The 21,912-nt window shown below is 44.3% G+C and overlaps 1 long non-coding RNA gene across 1 annotated transcript in view; it reads right to left on the bottom strand.

Annotated features, from left to right (window-relative positions):
• LOC141152872 (uncharacterized) overlaps positions 1-6,902 on the bottom strand; it is a 60,516-nt gene extending 53,614 nt beyond the window's left edge. Inside the window, exon 1 of the long non-coding RNA XR_012247177.1 lies at positions 6,772-6,902. This is a non-coding gene — a long non-coding RNA (uncharacterized lncRNA). The remainder of the gene's footprint in view (positions 1-6,771) is intronic.
• Positions 6,903-21,912: the final 15,010 nt, after the last annotated feature.

The raw sequence follows: 21,912 nt of genomic DNA, 5'->3' as shown, positions 1-21,912 counted from the left end.
GACGGAATTGAGGTGGGTCCAGACGTCTCTTGTCGGTATGCCTCTTCATCCGCTCGGAGGATTGAAGAAGTGCGGATCTAGTGTCCTCCCAAATAGTGGAAAATTCGCTGACCAGAGACTCTGCGGCAGGATTGTCCACTGAAGCGGAGACGGGAAATGGAATCCGGGGGTGTTGACCGTAGATGACAAAGAACAGGAACTTGGAAGAAAATTCGCTCTCATGGTTGTTATAGGAGAACTCGGCCCAAGGTAGGAGCTCTACCCAATCGGTATGGTGAGCGTTGACGAAGTGCCGGAGGAAGCTGGTAAGGATCTGGTTGATACGTTCCACTTGGCCATTGGACTGAGGATGATAAGCAGAGGAGAAATCCAGGGAGACATTCAGCAGCTTACACGTAGCTCTCCAGAAGCGCAAAGTGAACTGGACCCCTCGATCAGACACAATGTGGAGAGGTAGGTCGTGGAGACATAAGATGTGATGGATGAAGTCCTTAGCCAGCACAGATGCAGACGGGAGACCAGGCAGAGGGACAAAGTGGGCCATTTTAGAAAAGCGGTCAGTGACCACCCAAATGACAGTACAACCGGCAGAAACAGGGAGATCAGTAATAAAGTCCATAGCAATGTGTTGCCACGGGGCAGCCGGTACAAGAAGAGGCAGGAGATGGCCGGCTGGAAGATGTCTGGGAACATTGTTGCGGGCACAGGATGAACAGGCCGCGACGAAGTCTACAACATCCTTTGCACAGGGAAGGCCACCAGTAATGTCAGGTAATGAGCAGGAAGGTGTTCCTCTGACCAGCATGGCAGGCTAATTTAGATGAATGACCCCAGTGAAGAACCTTCTTACGATCCGGAACCGCTACAAACGTCTTACCGGGTGGGAGACGAGACAGGTCCAAGGGAGCCACAGTCATCACTTTGAAGGGATCGATGATATGCATAGGCTCCTCCTCTTGATCGGAAGACAGGAAGGATCGGGACAAAGCGTCGGCTTTAACGTTCTTGTCCGCAAGGCGGTAATGTAGGGTAAAGTTGAAACGGGCAAAGAACAAAGACCACCGGGCCTGACGCGGATCAAGTCTTTGGGCATTTTGTAGATATGCCAGGTTTTTGTGGTCAGTGTAGATGACCACCGGGTGCAGAGCCCCCTCTAGCAGGTAACGCCGCTCCTCCAGCGCCAATTTGATTGCTAGCAGTTCTCAGTCTCCTATGGAGTAGTTGCGCTTGGATGAGGAGAAGAGCTTGGAGAAGAAGCCGCAGGTTACCATTCTCCCGGACGGAGATTTCTGGGTGAGCACCGCTCCGGCTCCGGAAGAGGAGGCATCAACCTCCAGAAAGAACTGTTTGTTGCAATCCGGACAGTGCTGCACCGGGGCAGAAGAGAAGGCCTGTTTTAAGGAGAGGAAGGCCTCCTCCGCTTCGGACATCCATTCCTTATGATTAGCTCCCTTACGGGTGAGCGCAGAGATGGGTGCAGTCCGGAAGAGAAATGTGGGATGAAGAGGCGGTAATAGTTAGCGAAGCCCAGGAATCGCTGAATCACCTTCAACCCCTCCGGTCGGGGCCACTTTAGGACGGCAGAGACTTTCTCGGGGTCCATCCGTAGACCAGTCTTAGAGACAATATAGCCCAGGAACGGAAGAGAGGTCTGCTCGAAGAGGCATTTCTCAAATTTTGCATAAAGGTGATTCTGCCTGAGCCTAAGCAGGACCTGACGAACATCCCTCCGGTGTGTGGGTAGATCCGGAGAGAAGACTAAGATGTCGTCCAGGTACACCACCACGCATGAATATAAGAGGTCATGGAAGATGTCGTTAAATAGTTCTTGGAAGATGGCTGGAGCATTACAGAGACCGAAGGGCATCACACGGTATTCATAGTGACCGTCCCGGGTATTGAATGCCGTCTTCCACTCGTCTCCTTGGCGGATCCGGACCAAGTTATACGCCCCACGAAGATCGAGCTTGGTGAAGATCTTCGCGCCTTTAAGGTGGTCGAACAGCTAAGAGATGAGCGGCAGGGGGTATTTGTTTTTGATAGTAATCAGGTTGAGTCCCCTATAATCGATACAGGGGCGTAGTGAACAGTCTTTCTTTTTTACGAAGAAGAATCCTGCTCCGGCTGGGGAAGTAGATTTCTGGATGAATCCCCTAGCCAGATTTTCTTCGATATACTCAGACATGGCCCAGGTTTCGGCCAGCGCCAAGGGGTAGATACGTCCACGGTGTCGAGAGGCACCGGGTACCAGGTCGATAGGGCAATCATATGGCCTATGAGGTGGCAGTGTCTCAGCTTCCTTCTTGTTGAAGACACCTGCATAGGACCAGTAAGGTGCCGGTAGACCAGGTAAATTAGCCGGAGTAGACGAAGGTCGAGTTGGGCGAACAGGAACCAGGCAGGTCTCATGGCAATCCTGCCCCCAACGGAGCACCTCACCGGATCGCCAGTTTAGAGCGGGTTCATGTCTCTGTAGCCAGGGTAGACCTAGCAGAAGGGAGTGAGAGAGTCCGGATAGCACATGGAAGGAGATCCTCTCCAAGTGCAACATTCCCACCTGAAGGGTAACAAGCTCAGTGACTAGCAAGATGGTCACTGGAAGGAGTCTTCCATCCACGGAAGCGACTGCCAATGGTTCAGCCAGGGGTTTGGTGGGAATCTGATACTTCTCCACAAGGGACTGAGAAATGAGATTCCCAGCGCCTCCGGAATCCAGGTGGGTGGTTTCAAAGAAGCGAGTCTCTCCACAGGAAATACGGAGAGGATTTACTCTTGCCTAGGACGACCTCTCCGAGTGGTCCTAGACACTGGAGTTTCCCGGCTTCACTGGACAGGAACGGATCAGATGCTCCTTACTACCACAGCTCCCCTCGGCTCGGCGTGTATCTTGGCGAGACTTGACCATCTTGGTCTGGTCAATCTGCATGGGCTTGGGTGAGCGTGCCCGGGGAGTTGCTGGTTGGGAGGCAGGTTTCTGTTAAACAGGAGCAAAACTAGGAAATCTTCTCTCCCGGGTAGTCTCCTTAGCTCGTTCCAGGAAAAGGATGTCAATCCGGGTAGATAGTGACACCAGGTCATCCAGGATGGTAGGAATATCCCGGCCGGCTAGCTCGTCCTTGATCCGTCCGGAAAGACCCTCCCAGAAGGTGGACACCAGGGCCTCGTTGTTCCAGGCAAGCTCAGATGCGAGGGTATGGAACTGTATGGCATACTGGCCCACGGTGAGACTTCCTTGGCGGAGATTGAGCAATGAGGAGGCAGTAGAAGTCCTTCGTCCGGGCTCATCGAAGACCTTCCGGAAGGCAGTGAGGAAAGCCGGAAGATCGGACACCAGGGGATCCCCTCTCTCCCATAGAGGGTTTAGCAATGCCAATGCTTCCCCGGTGAGGTGAGACATGATGAACGCCACCTTGGCCCGGTCGGAGGGAAACTGATGTGCGAGAAGTTCAAAGTGCAGCATGCACTGGTTCAGAAAACCTTGAAATAAAACGGGGTCACCCCCAAAATGAGGAGGCACGGAGAGCCGGGGTCCAGAGCTGGATGCCGAGGCACTGGTAGGCAGAGGCGCCGCCGGAGCGGGTGCTGCTCGGCTCGAGGCAGACACAGGTGGGACGGACAGTGTGTCCAGTTGAGAGTTGACAGACCGCAGGTAGGTCAGGATGGTTTCCTGTTGGGATCTCTGACGAGAAACTTCCTGGTACAAGTCAGCAAGCGAAGGAGCCTGGGGGCCACCGGGTTCCATGGCCCGTGCAAACTGTTACGGATCCGAGTGGTGGAACCTCTGTGCTGAGGTGCAAGGAGGAACCTGAGGGGCGTAACTAAGTATCAACTCGGACTGACCAAGGTCGCACGGCGGCTCAATCGACTCTGTGAACCAGGGAAGGACCGAGCAGAGGGACCAGGTGCTGCTCTGGACCAGTCCTTGTATGAGAGCAGGTGACTCCCACGGGTTAGAAGGCAGGGACTGACCGGTACAGCAGATGAGCATGGCAGGCAGGCTGACGGGTGATCCGGGTAGACTGACTGGCAGACACCACGGGTAACTCCAGGTAGGCTGGCTGGTAGGCACGGCAGGTAACTGGTACATTCTCCGGGCAGGCAAGCCTGGCCCATAGACAGACTGGCGGGTTAGGACTGTACGCAGACTGTCGGGCAGGACTGGTAGTCAGGCTGGCGGACTGGACTGGTAGTCTGTCTGGCGAACAGGACTGGTAGTCAGACTAGCAGAGGGACCTGAGGGCTGAAGCAGAATTTAGAACACAGAGCTACAACCTTGCACGGGCACCTCCATTTTGGAGGAGGTGCCTTTTATATGAGAAGTCCTGCGGCCATTGGCCAGGGACTCCTTAGGACAGCGCGCGCGGCCCCTTTAAAAGGGAGGGAGTGCGCGCGTGCCCTAAGCACAGTGCTCGGGAAGCTGCGCGCGCCGGCAGCAGCAGGAGAGCAGGAAGACGCCGGGACAGGAGCGCGGCGGTAAGAGGGACAGTGTCACTGCCTGTCAGGGGGCAGAGACACCAATTCTACATGCTCTTTTGTAAACCATGGGTTGGGTGTTGTATTGCAGCTCAGCTCCATTCACTTCATTGCAATACTAGACACAGCCCATGGACATGGGTGGAACTGTTTTTGAAAGAAAACAGCCATGTTTTTTTTTTTGTAAATCTTGGACAACCCCTTTCATGCAATAAGGAAATCAGGATAGTATGGAAGTTGTCATTAGGCCTTCAAGTATTCTGTTGGCATCTGGCATAATCCACTTGACTACCATTGGATGAAACATCATTCAGCATCAGTTTGTGTTGTTGTGCATAGTGATCTCAGACTTTTGTGGCTAATCAGCAATGGGAACCTCCATGAAAATCCCAAATGAACAGTTATTGCTGTATTATTGGTCTAAATGGAAGTTTAGGATTGGTGACAAATGCTCGAAGAACATGTGCACCAGTGACATAACTAGAGTCTGTTAGGCCCCGTTGCAAAATTTGGACATGGGCCCCCATCTACATGTTGGTCAGATGTATTAGCCCTTATAGCATTCTAAATCCTATAAATGCGTGTTGCCCCCCATAATGTAATAATGTTCCGTCCTGTAATAATGTCCCCCCATCCGGGGTCCCTTCCTGGTTTAATGTCACCCATCCTGGACCCCTTCCAGTAATTATGTCATCCATCCTAGGCCCCTTTATGGTATCATGTTCCCCATCCTGGGCCCCTTCCTGAAGTAATGCCCCTATCTCGGCCCCTTCCTGGTATAATTATCCACATCCTTGACACCTTCTAGTAATAATGTCCCCCATTCTGGTGTCATGTCCCCCATCATGGGCCCCTTCCAGTAATAATGGCCTCCATCCTGATCTAATGACCCCATCTTAGCACCTTCCAGTAACATGTCCCAATCCTTTGCTCCTTCCTGGTATAATATCCCCCATCCTGGGCCCCTTCCAGTAATAATGCCACCCATCTTGATCTAATGTCCCCATCTTGGCCCCTTCCAGCAATATTTCCCCATCCTGGGCCCCTTCCTGGTATAATGTCCCCCATCCCAGGCCTCTTCCTGGTATAATGTCCCAGTTCCTGTGTCCATCCTTTAAAATGTTCCTCGTTCTCCCACTGTTCTCTAACACATTTTTTTAAAAAAACTAAAACGACTCTTCTAATCTTCCTCACCTCTCATGATGTGAGGTGTTTTCTTCTGTTGCCCACGCAGAAGCCCGCAACTGATTTAGTCATGCCTGCTATGGGTGATGCATGACGTCACTGCTAAGCGCCGTCTGTGACCAACACTCAACTTCAGCTGGCGGACCTCTGATTGGCATGTATGGCGAGGCAGGTACCAGGCCACAATACATTTCAGCTGACTGTGCGTCCTCGGTTTCACATCCAACTCAAATTGGCACTGGTGTAGGCTGCCCCCCTTTCACACAGGCCTGGTCACGGACACACCTTCTGCGACCGAGATCGTGAAGCCCCTGATGTTCACTTCTAATTTCATGATGGCACAAGCTGGGCACAACATATTGGGCACTGAAATTCCAGCAGGTTTTTGTCACAAATGAGATATTACGTTACAAATATTGGAGTGCATTTTCTCCTGCAACCTTTTGTGAAAATTAGAAATTTGGGGCTAAAATAATACATGATTTGAAAAATATATGTTTTCTATTTTCATAATAAATTCTGGTACAAAATGCCGACTATGCCCTTAGATAAATTCCATGAGGGATGTAGTTTCCAAAATGGAGTTTTTTTTAGGGGGATTTCTCATGTTTTGGCAACTCAGGGCTAATACTGCTGCAAAAAACAAAAGTACAAATAAAATGGAGGCTCCAAAATCCACAATCTTTCTCCATTTCTGATGCCTGTGGTTAAGTGAAAAACATTATGGCCACAAATGAGATATTTCTAAAAACGGCAAAATCCGAGAAGCCGTTTCTCTGTTAACGCCTGTTGTATTACTGAAAAACATGGATTAAGACTGCAAGAAAAAAGAAGTTTAAATTTCATGTCCATTTTGGTTTAGGTCCGGTGAAACATGCAAAAGGTTATCCCGAATGCTGTTTTGGAGACTTAATAGTGTGCAATTTTTAAAATGTGGTAATTAATGGGGTGTTTCAAATATTTAACACCCTAAAAGCCAAAAACTGAATTGATCCCTAAAAAATAGGTTTTAGAAATTTCCTGGAAAACAAAAACAGTAGGAGCGCCAATGGTGAAGAGCCTGAGGTTTTGGGGGGGGGGGGAATGAAGGGGGAGGATGTTGTGACCACTCACCTGGTCCTGTTGTGCAAAGGACCCCCTCACAACAAGGGAAAACACTTCCAGGTGGGAGTCTGTAAGATGACTGCAGCTTAGCAGGAACTGCTGTGGAGAACTTCTGTCTGCTTCAGCGGTCACATGACCAGGACCGTGTGACCGAAGTGGGCGTTCCACAATGACATCACGGCAGGTCCTGTAGTACGCTAGTTGTAAACAGAGCAGCTTCCACCGCTCTCCACAGGGGAGATTGGCAATCAAGAAAGAAAGAATTGTGCGGTGTTAGTGAAGCGCTAGAACAACTAGACAGGGGATTAGGTTCTAACACACAAACCTTTTATTGTTTAGTACGCTCTCTAACGCCACGACGCGTTTCGATAGCAGACGCTATCTTCCTCAGGTAGATTAGAGAGCAAATGAAAGAGCAACCATTATATAGGGTAGGTGCACCAATCAAAGGACACTAACAATTATGACAACACAGGAAATACAAAACAGGAAGTTAAAAAAAAAAAAAAAAAGTAAGTAAAAGAAATGAATATCATATAAATATGAATATAAATACTACATTAGATCAAAAGGTTAAAAGAGAGGATAAAAGATGCCACAGTATACCCAATAGTGTCATGATGTACTAAAAGCCGGGATTAAGAATAAAATATAAAATTAATAAAAAAATAAAAAATGAATAAAAAATAGTAATGCGTGAATAAGAACCAAGAGAGAAATAGGGTTAATGAATCGCATTCTCAATTGTTAAATTAAGGCCCTCAGGGGACAGAGTGCCCAATCTAAAAATCCAATAACTCTCACGATTAATTAAACGACCCAAGCTTTCAGTCGTGGTTTCAGCAATCTGATCAATAATTTTAAGCCTTAAGTCAGTAGGATCCTTATTATGCGCCACAGAAAAATGTTTAGAAACGCTATGTAGAAGGAAACCACTACGAATGTTAGACCTATGCTTATTCATCCGTGCATGCATGGCCTGTATTGTACGGCCCACGTATTGTAGGCCGCACGTACATTCAAGAAGATATACCACGAACATGGAGTGACAGTTTAAAAATTGTCTAATGGTATATGTTTTGCCAGTGGTATTCGAGGAGAAAATCTTTGAACCACTCAAGATGCTCTGGCAACACATGCATTTTGGGGACCCACAAGAGAAACAACCACTGATCAAATTGCCCATGCCGATAGGTTGGGTTGGAGAGGATTCACATAGCGTATTGCTAGGAGCCACGATATTGCGGCGGTTCTTACCCCTTCTGAACACCACCCTTGGTTTATCAGGAAGGTGCCTAGAGAGGACCGGATCGCTCTTAAGGATAAACCAGAATTTGTCTAGTAACTTCTGGATGTTCCTGTGAGACTGGTTATAAGTAGTCACCAGGCTCCAGTTACTCAACTCAGTAGCGTCATCAGGGTTTTTATCACTGGCCGAAGTCATACTCTTAACAATACTGTCTTGGGAACGGAGCTGGAGTTTTTTGATACAGGACTCTTGAGATAATGCTCTACATTTCTGAAAGGCATCACTCAGTAATTTCCGTGGATATCCTTTTTGCCTGAACCGTTTGTTGAGGATTTTGGCCTCCAGGGCAAAATCAGAATTATTAGTGCAGTTTTTTCTGATCCTCCAGTATTGGCCATATGGTACGTTTCTGACCCATCTAGGGAGGTGTCCACTGTCAAAGCAAAGGTAGCTGTTAACATCAACCTGTTTAAAATGGGTAGACGTGGACAACCTCCCCAACGGGTCGCCCCGCACCAAAAGGTCCAAATAATGGCACTGAAGGAACATCTCTGAAGGCGTCCTATCTGAAGGACTCATCCCAATTGATCAGACACCTTAGAGATGTTCCTTCAGTGCCATGTTTGCTGATGACTTTAGACGTCACAGCTCTTTATTCCAATATTCCTCACGAGCTAGGCATATCTGCGGTAGATCATTTTCTGTCCTTGGATGATACTATCTTGGAGGACCAGAAGGAATTTCTTAAGATGGGGATCGTATTCATTTTGAACAATAATGTTTTTACTTTTGGGACATCTGTTTACAGGCAGTTGAGGGGCTGCGCGATGGGGACGAGATTCGCCCCCAGTTACGCTAACCTGTTTATGGGGTGTTTGAGTCTGTCTTCATCGCGCAGTCCCCCTCTGCAGCTGGACATGTTCTCCTCTACAAGCGTTTCATTGATGATCTCTTCTTTTTGTGGTCAGGGACTAAAGAGGAGGCATCTATGTTTGTGGAAGAATTAAATTTGAATACATGGGGTCTTACCAGAACAGCAACTGTGTCAGAAACAGCCCTCCATTATTTGGACCTTTTGGTGCGGGTTGACCCGTCGGGGAGGTTGTCCACGTCTACCCATTTTAAACAGCTTGATGTTAACAGCTACCTTTGCTTTGACAGTGGACACCTCCCTAGATGGGTCAGAAACGTACCCTATGGCCAATACTGGAGGATCAAAAAAAACTGCACTAATAATTCTGATTTTGCCCTGGAGGCCAAAATCCTCAACAAACGGTTCAGGCAAAAAGGATATCCACGGAAATTACTGAGTGATGCCTTTCAGAAATGTAGAGCATTATCTCAAGAGTCCTGTATCAAAAAACTCCAGCTCCGTTCCCAAGACAGTATTGTTAAGAGTATGACGTCGGCCAGTGATAAAAACCCTGATGACGCTACTGAGTTGAGTAACTGGAGCCTGGTGACTACTTATAACCAGTCTCACAGGAACATCCAGAAGTTACTAGACAAATTCTGGTTTATCCTTAAGAACGATCCGGTCCTCTCTAGGCACCTTCCTGATAAACCAAGGGTGGTGTTCAGAAGGGGTAAGAACCTCCGCAATATGGTGGCTCCTAGCAATACGCTATGTGAATCCTCTCCAACCCAACCTATCGGCATGGGCAATTTGATCAGTGGTTGTTTCTCTTGTGGGTCCCCAAAATGCATGTGTTGCCAGAGCATCTTGAGTGGTTCGAAGACTTTCTCCTCGAATACCACTGGCAAAACATATACCATTAGACAATTTTTAAACTGTCACTCCATGTTCGTGGTATATATGTTCTTGAATGTACGTGCGGCCTACAATACGTGGGCCGTACGATACAAGCCATGCATGCACAGATGAATAAGCATAGGTCTAACATTCGTAGTGGTTTCCTTCTACATAGCGTTTCTAAACATTTTTCTGTGGCGCATAATAAGGATCCTACTGACTTAAGGCTTAAAATTATTGATCAGATTGCTGAAACCACGACTGACCGCTTGGGCCGTTTAATCGTGAGAGTTATTGGATTTTTAGATTGGGCACTCTGTCCCCTGAGGGCCTTAATTTAACAATTGAGAATGCGGTTCATTAACCCTATTTCTCTCTTGGTTCTTATTCACGCATTACTAGTTTTTATTCATTTTTTATTTTTTTATTAATTTTATATTTTATTCATAATCCCGGCTTTTAGTACATCATGACACTATTGGGTATACTGTGGCATCTTTTATCCTCTCTTTTAACCTGCTGATCTAATGTAGTATTTATATTCATATTTATATGATATTCATTTCTTTTACTTACTTTTTTTTTTTATAACTTCCTGTTTTGTATTTCCTGTGTTGTCATAATTGTTAGTGTCCTTTGATTGGTGCACCTACCCTATATAATGGTTGCTCTTTCATTTGCTCTCTAATCTACCTGAGGAAGATAGTGTCTGCTATCGAAACGCGTCGTGGTGTTAGAGAGCGTATTAAACAATAAAAGGTTTGTGTGTTATAACCTAATCCCCGGTGTAGTTGTTCTAGCGCTTCACTAACACCGCACAATTCCTTCTTTCTTGATTAGAAATTTCCTGAGAAGAGTGTAGGTTATCAGGTGCATTGATTCAACAGAGTTAAGGATATGGACAGCACGAGGAATAGTAAAGAAGAGTTGGTTGTTGGGTACCTTGATTTAGCAGAGTTTAGCATGTGGTCAGCGCCAGGAATAGCAGAGACCAGTAGGTTATCCGGGTATCTTGTGTCACAGGTATGTCAGGTGTGACAGACAGTCGCTCTGGAACTGGCTGTAAAAGGTCTCTGAGCTTGGCATTGCAGGAGTCTTCTTGATTCCCTTATCTCTGTAGTATAGTTATAGCCTTCTTCCTTTAGGACCCAGCAGCGACCTCCACCTTCTGCTGCTGATTGACACACCCTTGCTGGGTAGTTAAATAGTCTCAGTTTCTGCAGAGAATTGCTGGTGATAGTTCTATGTACCTCTGTGTAGGCTTGGAGTACTAGCAGTCGGCTAGTTTCTTCTCTGGTGCCCTTGGAAGACAGTTGGCGCTATCTCTCAGGTGTCTGCTCAAGGTAATTGTATCCCCTTTGTTTATCTTCCTTGTTGTCTTTAGTTTGTAGTGGGGCCCGACTAGTGCTCACCTTTTCCCCTCCCTATCTAGGAATGGAAGGTAAAAAAAATAAGGTATAAGGAGCACTAGGACAAGGGAGTATTATAAAAATATTAGGTAGCAAACCTTTAATATAATTTGGTATAAAAATTCCACAACGTGTTTCGATAGCATTAAGCCATCTTCATCATGTGGTATAAAAAACAGGAAGGAAGTGACAAATTTATAAAGGAAAAGCACCAACAATTAACCCTGCTAACAATTAACCCTTAAGGTACCTGCAAAAGAAATCCCATCCTATACTAATAACAAGAATATGTTAAAATAATATACAAATAAAATAATTATGAATGAAGAATATGACTAAAATAAACTGACCAAAAAAAAACCTGACAGAAAAAAACTGACAAAAACAAATAAATTAATAAATTAAAAAAATGATAATAAAATATATATATATATATATATATATATATATATACAGTACAGACCAAAAGTTTGGACACACCTTCTCATTTAAAGATTTTCCTGTATTTTCATGACTATGAAAATTGTACATTCACACTGAAGGCACCAAAACAATGAATTAACACATGTGGAATTATATACTTAACAAAAAAGTGTGAAACAACTGAAAATATGTCTTTTATTCTAGGTTCTTCAAAGTAGCCACCTTTTGCTTTGATGACTGCTTTGCACACTCTTGGCATTCTCTTGATGAGCTTCAAGAGGTAGTCACCGGAAATGGTTTTCACTTCACAGGTGTGCCCTGTCAGGTTTAATAAGTGGGATTTCTTTCCTTATAAATGGGGTTGGGACCATCAGTTGTGTTGTGCAGAAGTCTGGTGGATACACAGCTGATAGTCCTACTGAATAGACTGTTAGAATTTGTATTATGGCAAGAAAAAAGCAGCTAAGTAAAGAAAAACGAGTGGCCATCATTACTTTAAGAAATGAAGGTCAGTCAGTGCGAAAAATTGGGAAAACTTTGAAAGTGTCCCCAAGTGCAGTTTCAAAAACCATCAAGCGCTTCAAAGAAACTGGCTCACATGAGGACCGCCCCAGGAAAGGAAGACCAAGAGTCACCTCTGCTTCTGAGGATAAGTTTATCCGAGTCACCAGCCTCAGAAATCGCAGGTTAACATCAGCTCAGATTAGAGACCAGGTCAATGCCACACAGAGTTCTAGCAGCAGACACATCTCTTCAACAACTGTTAAAAGGAGACTTTGTGCAGCAGGTCTTCATGGTGAAATAGCTGCTAGGAAACCACTGCTAAGGACAGGCAACAAGCAGGAAAGACTTGTTTGGGCTAAAGAACACAAGGAATGGACATTAGACCAGTGGAAATCTGTGCTTTGGTCTCATGAGTCCAAATTTGAGATCTTTGGTTCCAACCACCGTGTCTTTGTGCGACGCAGAAAAGGTGAAAGGATGGACTCTACATGCCTGGTTCCCACCATGAAGCATGGAGGAGGAGGTGTGATGGTGTGGGGGTGCTTTGCTGGTGACACTGTTGGGGATTTATTCAAAATTGAAGGCATACTGAACCAGCATGGCTACCACAGCATCTTGCAGCGGCATGCTATTCCATCCAGTTTGCGTTTAGTTGGACCATCATTTATTTTTCAACAGGACAATGACCCCAAACACACCTCCAGGCTGTGTAAGGGCTATTTGACCAAGAAGGAGAGTGATGGGGTGCTACGCCAGATGACCTGGCCTCCATAGTCACCAGACCTGAACCCAATCGAGATGGTTTGGGGTGAGCTGGACCTCAGAGTGAAGGCAAAAGGGCCAACAAGTGCTAAACATCTCTGGGAACTCCTTCAAGATTGTTGGAAGACCATTTCCAGTGACTACCTCTTGAAGCTCATCAAGAGAATGCCAAGAGTGTGCAAAGCCGTCATCAAAGCAAAAGGTGGCTACTTTGAAGAACCTAGAATATAAGACATATTTTCAGTTGTTTCACACTTTTTTGTTAAGTATATAATTCCACATGTGTTAATTCATAGTTTTGATGCCTTCAATGTGAATGTACAATTTTCATAATAATGAAAATACAGAAAAATCTTTAAATGAGAAGGTGTGTCCAAACTTTTGGTCTGTACTATATATATATATATATATATATATAAAAAAAAAAACTGAGGAGCCTGCCCCCTCTAACTAACTGCTTGATTTTGACTATGGATGTTAATGCTCTCTATAGTAATATCTCCCACGACCTTGGTTCCAATGCTATTGATCACTTTCTCTCTACTGACGTATACTGAGGCACAAAAGAAGTTTTTGAGAGAGGCTATTTTGTTTATTTTGAACAATAACGTTTTCCCATTTGAGAGCTCGGTCTATTGTCAATTGAAAGGCTGCGCAATGGGGACGAGATTCACCCCCAGCTATGCTAATTTGTTTCCTCTGGCCACAGGTCACAAAGCTTTCTATCACCGGTACATCGATGACCTATTTTTTCTTTGGACTAGCTCAAAAGGCGAAGCCTTGGATTTTGTAGATCATCCCAATAAGAATCCCTGGGGAATTTCTTTTACAGCCTCTATGTCTGAAACCACTCTCCAGTTTTTGGACCTTGTGCTGCATTCGGTTGACTTGGGGAGGTTGTCCACATCAACACATTTTAAACATGTTGATGTCAACAGTTATTTGCGTTTTGATAGTGGGCACCTCCCGAGGTGGATTACAAATGTGCCTTATGGCCAATACTGGAGAATAAGAAAAAATTGCACTAAAGACTCTGATTTTTTTAAAGAGTCGAACATGTTAAGGAAACGGTTCAGACAGAAGGGTTACCCCAAGAAACGTTTGTATGACGCATTTCACAAAACCAAATCCCACTTACAGGATTTTTGTATTAATAAAATTGAGTCAGTAATAATAGTAATTTGGATTTATCCAAGTGGAGTTTTATAACAAAGCTGGTGGAAGGTTTTTCCATTAAACAGAAAGATGGCACTTTATGGCACAGAGTCACTTTTTTACTCTTTTATATGGCTGGTGCTCCCCAAAAAATACAAAATACACTTCCCTGAGGAATCCCCGATAAGGAGGAAGAAACGCGTCGGGATGGATTTTTTGTTGTTGTGGGTGACATTTTTAGGACATATTTGGGTACTGCCCTTGTTAGAAGGGAGCTAACACCAGGGGCACGACAGGGTAGATTTTCTTCTAAGGAACCAATGGACTGAAGGGGATGAAGAAACCTGAACGATGCCCACGTGCAAAACAATGGGTGAGATCTACACATATCACTAATATTTGATAACACTGTATGTTTTTCATTTACTGACCTGGATTGGTTTGAAATTATTGGCCTTTTTCTCGGTCATATGGTTGCATTCTGTTCAGACACTATATGTCTTAGATTTATTTGGCTATTTCTGGCATCTTCTGCTTCTTGTCTGATATATTTTTCAGAGGTTGTATTTGTCAATCTTGATATGAATAAGATGTAATTAAGGATTGGTATCAGATTTTGGAGATATTTATTATACACTCTTTTTAGAGATGTATTAAAGGTTATATTTTAAGAGATACCTCGTGGCTGTTATATGTTGTTAATACTGAGGAAAATCGTCTGCCGTAAGTTAAGCAGATTATAGCCATTCTACTATAGTAAATGGAGCTAAATGTTTTTCATCCCGTACAACGAATCAATCTTTTATGTTCAACTGTCGAGTTGATTGTCAATCTACCTATGTAGTATATCTATTGCACTGCACGTGCAGCCTACAGTATGTTGACCGAGCAATTCAAACCATAGATGCCCGCCTTATTAAACATCACCATAACATACGGATTGGATACCCGTTACATAGCGTGCCCAAACATTTTAACGAAGTAGATTGCAAAAATCCAGAATTTTTGAGGCTCACCATAATCGATCAGGTGGCAAATTCTGTCGATTGGGTAACCTTATAAAAAAATTTAAAGATCTTTAAATTGGGTACTTTGGATCCGGAAAGGTTAAATTTGACTATTGAAAATGTGGTTGCATAATTGACTTTTTTGTATTCCTTCAGTATTTTTATTTTTTTTTTCAGTAAAAAAAAATGTTGTCAGGGTTTTTTTTTTGTCAGTTTATTTTGTTCATATTCTTCATTCATAATTATTTTTTTTGCCAGTTTTTTTTTGTCAGTTGTTTTTTTTGTCAGTTTATTTTGTTCATATTCTTCATTCATAATTATTTTTATATGTATATTATTTTAACATATTCTTGTTATTAGTATATGATGTGATTTCTTTTGCAGGTACCTTAAGGGTTAATTGTGTCCTTTTCATTGGTGCTTTTCCTTTATAAATTTGTCACTTCCTTCCTGGTTTTTATACCACCTGATGAAGATGGCTCGGTGGTATCGAAACGCGTTGTGGAATTTTTATACCAAATTATATTAAAGGTTTGCTACCTTATATTTTTATAATACTCCCTTGTCCTAGTGCTCCTTATACCACGTCTTTTTTACCTTCCATTTACTATCCCTATTTTGGGCTCGCGGTGGGAGCTGCTTTGGATCATGCATTAATCATCCTGCAGCTCAAGGACCTGCGGTGATCCATTTCCGGCCACGCATCTCAGCGGTCACGTGACCCGGATTAGGACGCCACACACGGCCTGTTGCCTGACTTTCATCTCCTCACCTTATGCGATTACCAGGGTTGTGCAACCTTAGAAGGTGAGTGGCCCTTCATTTGCTTTTCTTCATTGTGCCAACAGGTTCTGTTCATTTGCGCTCCTCTCTCTCTTTTCATACATTTACCCTCCCTACCTAGGGACTAGCTCTAGGGACATTCAGGGCTTAGGTTCCTGCTCGGCGATAGGTGTGGAACCTATTTAGGGACGGTAGGGTAGTCAGGGTGATATTAGATCTGCCTAGGGGTCTCCACTCCCCCTCCTTAGTTTTTGGGCTTCCTCTCCCTCTTCCATTCGTGTTGTACTTAGTTTTTCCCTCACCTAGCGTGACATCTTGATAGTAGAGTCGCGAGTATAGATAGCACTAGGAATAGCAGGGATGAGTTGGGGATAAGATACCTTGGTGGTAGAATTGAGAGTGTGGACAGAAACAGGAAGAGCAGGGCTCATCTAGTAGATGTGTGTCACCCTGGCCTGGATGCCACAAAATGTAATAAAGCTGTGTCTGAGAGCAAGGGGGAGGTTCTATAGTCAGGGGAACTTTAGCATGCAATACCTCCTGTCTCAGGCCAGTAGGGGGAGCTGGCTGCCCCTATAAAAGCTGGTACTGGGGGCAGGGTTAGAGAGAACTGGATGACCTGTCTCAGCACTGAGACGTGTCCTGGAGCAGAGCGGGGACAGAAAGTTGTATTGCACCTAAGAGGAAGTGTGGCAGGAGGAGAACCACAAGCCAGAGACAAGAGGCGAAGAGAGCCTGTCTTGGCAGATAAAGGACTTAATTTACCAGACTTTGGTGTCTGAGGCTGGGAGGATTCCACATTCTCCAGCAGTTAACCAGTCCGCAGGGGACTGTATATTCCTTGGCCTAAGAAGCCTGAAGGCCCTGCCACAACAGAAGGGACCAGAAAAGCCGTACCAGGCCGGGAGCAGAAAGGAACCCACGTTGCAGGCCATACAGGCGAGAATACACGGAGAGCTCGGAAACGTGGGCGGTTACCCTATAAGGAGGAGATAGCCAGAAGGAGCGCAGAAAGCACGGTAGGCCTACACCCTCACCCTGACCAGGGCCAATTTCCCCATTGCTCTCAGACATCCAGGTCCCCTCCTAGCCGGGACTGTTTGTGGGTCAGTTTACCTGTTCTAGTAAAGACCCTGGACTGCAACCTGTTGTCTGTGTGCTCCTTGCTCCCCCAGCACTATCAGCACTGGGACTCTCACTACCATCACTCCCACCATCCACTACACTGCCCTGGGGCCGCACTCTTCCCGTGGGGAGTCACACCATCCCAGCTGCATACATCATCAGCCCCAGCGGTCTGCCTTGCAGCGGCGGTTCCTAATGACCGCAAATCCACGGGTGGCATAGTCGGACATAATCAACAGCACATAACGGACTACCACTGGCCTGACCACCCTGAGCCACGGAACCGGGTTGCCACTACTACTCCCATCGTTCCCCTACTGCCCGGATCCGAGTGCCCCACGGCCCAGGGGGCGAGTCAGATGCAGGTTGCTGTATAGCACTTAGGGGCAGCTGAGAAGATAATCAGGCACCTGACTGATGCAGAGCCTAGTGGCAAGTGTGGTTTCACTACCGAAAAGCACGTAGTATCAAGTGTGCTGCTACCTGAATACTCAAGCTGCATGCAGCTGCCAGAGCTGGCCTTAAAAGGCCTTGGATGATGACATCAGAGGTGCACGCCGGGAAACAGAGCCCGATGCTAGAGCCCGGACGGGTAAAAGTATTCCAAAGATATTGCCACTTAAAGTGACATGTCAGATTTGAAAAAGAATAGCTGCCCCAATGTGTCCTGAACAGGGGCAATTCTTTAAGGGTTCAAGAGGCGGAAGTAGTACCTAAGCCCCTGAGTATTACATGGCCCCTCTGCCACATAATAATACACTAGTAATATAAATGGCAAGTGCAAGGGGGAGGGGGGCCCTGTTATAGATTTGGTATTGGGGCCCAGGACTTACACGTTACACCTCTCATCCTGTAGAAATGTAAATAGTCTAGATGATGCAATCGTGTTTTCCCAAGGTTAAATCATTCGGCTAATTGAGTAGACATCCTTGAAATATATTAAATACATTGTCATATTGTGAATTATGTACTGCTGTCATCCAGAACAGAGATTAATTACACATTCAGGAGTTTAATCTGTTCCATAGGTTTTGTCATCTGTGGATTGTCATCTTGTGAATTTTTCACTCTGATGAAACCAAAGCGGTAAAGGCAGCATACTGATTGCCCACCTAGTGCTAAAAGTGATCCTTAGTGGTGTTAAAGAGGACCTGTCACCAGGTCAAAAGGGGACAGTTTTTCCTCTTATTTTATTCCCACTGATCCTTCTGCTTTTTTCTTTTTTTTTAATTCAGTGTACGATTTCAGAGATGTGGGCCTTTATATTTAGTGCTCATTTTTATAGTCTTTGCAAAGGGGGCGTGTCTCACATGTCAATTATGCAAATATGTTTAAAACACGCCCCAGAGGATCCTGTGAGCCACACCCCCTTGGTAAAGATACAAATTTGTAGGAAATAAAGCCCATATCTCTGGAACCGTATGGCTTATTTAAAAAAAAGAAAAAAGCAGAATACTCAGAGGAGCAGTGGGAACAAAATAAGTGCAAAAACTCAACATTTTTGACCTGAGGACAAGATCACTAAGTGTAAACCAAAAAGTTATTAAGTAGCCGTTGGCTAATCCAGATATGTAGAAATCAACGTAAAGTTTCTCATTTTGAGGGCTTCATGTTGAAAAAAATATTTCTTATTAAAGGGGTCGTTCACTTCTGGGGATAATTTTTATTTCATTTTACTTAAGTGCATGTATTTGGGGCTAATAATCATTTTTGCAAGTGGGTTTCATTATAAATTTTGCACCATTTTGCTTTTTACAGGCTTTGTTTTGTTGCCACATTCAACTTTAATGTGGTCATAAATCAGCTGCGAGGAGCTCAGAAAAAAAAACAGATAAAGGAGTTACAAAAGTGTGGCCTGAGTGGCATCAGCTTTTCTCTTACTTGGAGAAATAAAAAAAAATAAAGTTTCTCCCCCCTTCTCCATTCTGACAGTCTGTGAAAATCAGACCACGCCTAAATTTCATCTGATTTTTTTTGCGGGCCCATAGACTTGCATTGCCAGTTTTGACCCATAATCGGACAGGTCTCTGATATTTTTCGCGGACTTCTCGTTCTGTGGAAAAAAATCGTACATGTGCACAGCCCCATAGACTATCACAGGTATGAGTGCTATCCATGAGAACCACAGAGAGCCATCGTATGAGAAAATCAGACGTGTGAATGAGCCCTAAATGAGAGGGAACCAAGGTCCTCCAAAGAAACCCAGAAGAACATACAAACTCCATCTAGCTGAATCCGGGCCCAGCACCTTATGTAGTAAGCAGCCCTGCAATTCTGTATACCAGATACTTTAGTCCATTAGGGCAGTGTCGTCTCCCCCTCGGTACCAGTCTGTCAGTTTATTTCCCTAATTTTTATATTTGTTATATGCACAGTATGTAACCATTTTCACATATTCATCACCCTGGAATTAACGGTGCTTTAAAATAAATAATAATAATACAATATTCGGAACATTCCTATTCTGGTTACATAGTCTACTTGCCTTTATAAAAAGCTCCACTAGGTGGCGAACAAGTCTCAATTTGATGCTGGTGATATATATTTAAATACTGTTTTTTTCTGCTATAGAATAAAACACTTTATATTATTCTGTTTCTGCACTATGCAAGTTGGTATGGGACATTTTTTTGTAGAATCTACAATGAAGCCATTTACTTTTGCCAAGTCACAGGATCATTAAAAATTGTTCAAATTGTCTGTGGCTTTTGGAGACTATCTTCCATGGCGCTATAGTACTGATCTCAGGGGGTAGGAAGACTTTCTGCCCTCATAGATTCCAGGTCATGTGTCCCCATATTCCTGATGACATGTGCTTTTCTATATACCAATCTCATGATTTATTACAATTAGTTGGATCATGTAACCCTATAGTAAATCATGGTATGGAGTATAGCTTTATACAAAGTATTTTGCTCAGTTAAAGGAGTTTTTGCCTTTTCACCTTTTTTTCTGCTAATTTGTCGTGGCCACGTTAGAAAAATAAGTCTTCTGATACATAATATGTAATTATCATTTTATTTTTTTCTCCCTAAATCAATAGTACACATGAAAATAAGAAACTTTGTAATATATCTTATTAGAATAATCCGCTTCTTTCTCCTCCTGGACTGATCATTCATTCTCAAAATTCTCAATTCACGTGTAAAATATATCTTCAGTGAATACAGATTTTTGAGATAGGAGATGACAGTTGGTGCTCATAAAGTTCTATGGATCTTTCAGTAGAATGTCTCTAGCTCCTCCCATTCCATGGAATTTTATAAGCACCAACCGTCATCTCCTATTTCAGTGATGGTAAAATGTGTCTTCAGTGAATACAGACGTTACCATTACTGAGATGGGAGATGACAGTTGGTGCTCATAAAGTTCTATGTTCCATTTTAAATCCGCCATATTGTTCTAGATATTGTAAGATGGCTGCCAGACCGGTCCTTGAGGGGAGATATGTATCATCCAGGTTGGTAGCCTTGGTGATGTAAGCCCGGAAAAAGCAGGTTCCAGCACATATAGTATTTGAGAGTTAATAGGGTGTGTCAGGGCCGGGTTTACGAGCAGTCAGAGTGATGGGTGGGACTGGCTGCTCACATATCCCCACTTCGGGGCGTGGTACGGCAGATTAAAAGGAGACCAGATGACACATATGTGCCACTGTACTTGGACTATTTTTGTTTTCCTTACACCCAAGGACCATTGGGCCTTTGTCTTTAGTGCTAATATTTATGGTCTTTACGAAAGGGTCGTAATCCAGTGCAGCCAAAAGACAGACCCCCAGAGAGTACCATCACCAACACCCTCTTGATAAAGACCCTAATAATTAATTAGTACTTAATACAAAGGCTCATGTCTCTGGAACTGAAAGGCGGATTTCCAAAATACAAAAAAGGGAGCACTCTGGGGAAGAGCAGCAATAAAATAGGAGCAAAAAAAATCCCACTTTTTGTCTCTGGTTCCAAAAAAAAGAAAAAATATAACGGTTTTTGGTGCAGATAAATTTATCAAGACCTGTATTCCAAATTTATGGAGTCAAAAAAGTTGCAAATTTTGGCAAATGTCATTTTTTTATACACTTTTTAAAAAAAAAAAAAAATTGAGACACACAGATTTAATATAATTTACGACCTAAGTTATGAGGACAGCCAGCAACTCTTTGGCTTGATGCTATCAAGATAACGGCAGAGAAGACCCTGGTGGACCGATCTAGAATTGCAGAAGATCGATCTTCCTACAGATCGTTCATCCATCAAGTCGCCATGGCTCGAGATCGAGCAGAAGGCTGTTGAAAAAATAAAGAATATTGGAAATATACACTTGTCCAAGCCAAAGATGCACTAAATGTATTAATAGGGACATGCGAAACGTTCTTCTTCCTCCAGTCTTGAGTGCAGCAGAGAGGATCGAGTGCTCCGTACTGAGGGGTGGTTAACTGGCCGGTATGGGAGCGGTAAGGTCAAGCATGGGAAGTGTAAACCCCCGCGGCAAAACGGCTCTGTAAAATGCGAGCAAACACATTTCTTAAACAGCAAATTACTAAAACCAAGAAGCAGGTGACAGCTGACTCCGATTGTCCACTGGGCCCGTATCCAGGGGAAATAACATACGTCCTAATAGCTGCGGGTGCAGCGGATCTTCTGAACTGAATTGTTTTTCATTGGGGATTTTTCTAAACAGTCTTTACTTTTGAGCAATTGTGAGAAAATTGGAGCAATTAAGTTTTCTTGCGGGTTAAAAGAAGGAAAAAAAGAACAAACTGTTCTGCTCCTAATAATCCAAAATCTATTATTTTTTTGTATCAGAAAATCTCCGGACTTGGCCGATGATGTCATGACCGCCGCTGCAGATGTTCCATCTCACTCTCAGGTAGGAGGTGGCCAGAGGCTCAGCGTTAGGATCACATACTCGTAGTTTTCCCCCCCAGACGCTGGGTTAAGGTTCAATCTGTTCAATCAGCAAATCTCAGGGGTTATGTGTAATATGAAG

The sequence above is a fragment of the Phyllobates terribilis genome, unplaced genomic scaffold, assembly GCF_046119375.1.
Source record: "Phyllobates terribilis strain yellow unplaced genomic scaffold, ASM4611937v1 Scaffold_7__3_contigs__length_470593459, whole genome shotgun sequence".
In the NCBI taxonomy this organism is placed as follows: domain Eukaryota; kingdom Metazoa; phylum Chordata; class Amphibia; order Anura; family Dendrobatidae; genus Phyllobates; species Phyllobates terribilis.
This window is presented reverse-complemented; position numbering and strand designations above follow the sequence as displayed.